Source organism: Austrofundulus limnaeus, unplaced genomic scaffold (genome assembly GCF_001266775.1).
Source record: "Austrofundulus limnaeus strain Quisiro unplaced genomic scaffold, Austrofundulus_limnaeus-1.0 Scaffold2124, whole genome shotgun sequence".
NCBI classification, from domain to species: domain Eukaryota; kingdom Metazoa; phylum Chordata; class Actinopteri; order Cyprinodontiformes; family Rivulidae; genus Austrofundulus; species Austrofundulus limnaeus.
The window spans coordinates 27,975-29,325 of NW_013954526.1; positions in this window are offsets into that span (position 1 = coordinate 27,975).

The following is a 1,351-nucleotide window of genomic DNA, read 5'->3' on the forward strand; positions in this document are numbered from 1 at the left end:
GCCTTAGAGGGCTGCGCTTACACTCATAGAATCTGGGGTTACAATACGTAACCAACGTTTTCAAGCGTGCTCGCTCCCGACTGTGCCGTGCTGTGGGGGAGGAGCTTAGGAAGGGGAGCTGAGAGCAGGGGGAGGGACTACAAGGTTGTTTCTGTTCAAAATTTTCTAAGTTTTTGGGTTCCCAAGAAACTACATACAGCAGCTTTAATCTAAACCTTGCCATAAGTTAAAATGCCTGTAAATTAAGTCTTATAACCTCTAAAACTTGTTTACTGTTTCATGTGTTCACTTTCTGAGTGTTTATTCACAACACTTCACATCAGACGCAAAGTGGTTTATTGTTAATATTTTGTCTCATAAAGTTTTGATTAATAAGTTTTAATTTGTATATAGTTAAATTCATTTGTCTGTAAATAAAAAACTTTATTTTAGAAAATTGAAGTGGACTGGAATTACAAATTATTGTCTTTTTCTCACTTCCATTCTGAGAGGTGTTGTCTTTCACAAAAGAACTCGTGTTTCCTCAGTAACTGAGAAGGTGTGTAGACCCTGGTGGACAGGTTCTTACATTAGAATACTCATTATGGTGCAATTTGCCTGTTCGACCTGGCCAGATGCCTGGGGATGAAGGCAACGTTTGCCTTTACGCCCGGTGTTTGCCACAGTTGTTGCATCACCTCCAAAGTGAAATGGGTCCACCTGTTGGAGTTGACCCATACTGGGAACCCAAATCATGAAAATATGTGGTTCATCAGCAGTCAGGTGCTGGTTTGCTCCATGTCATTTGGAGCTGTGGGGTTGTGATGGTTGACGTGACTCTACAATATCGCGTGGACATTGTGGGCAGATCCCCTGGATTGGCAAACCGCGGTGGTGGTCCCTCTATTTAAAAAGGGGTACCACTGAGTGTGTTCCAACTATAGCGTGATCACACTTCTAAGCCTCCCTGGTAAAGTCTATTCGGGGGTCCTGAGAGGAGGGTCTGACGGATAGTCAAATCGTGGATTCAGGAAGAGCAGTGTGGTTTTGGTCCTGGTCCTGGACCAGCTCTACACCCTCAGCAGGGCCCTGGAGGGTTCATGGGAGTCCAACCAGTCTACATGTGTTTTGTGGACTTGGAGAAGGCGTTCGACCGTGTCCCTCTGGGACTCCTGTGGGGGGTTCTCTGGGAGTATGGGGTACCAGGCCCGTTGATACAGGCTGTTAGGTCCCTGTAGGACCGGTGCCAGAGCTTGGTCCACATTGATGGTAGTAAGATGGACTCTTTTCTGGTGAGAGTTGGACTCCATCAAGTTTGTCCTTTGTCACCAATTCTGTTCATAACTTTTCTGGACAGAATTTCTAGGAGCAG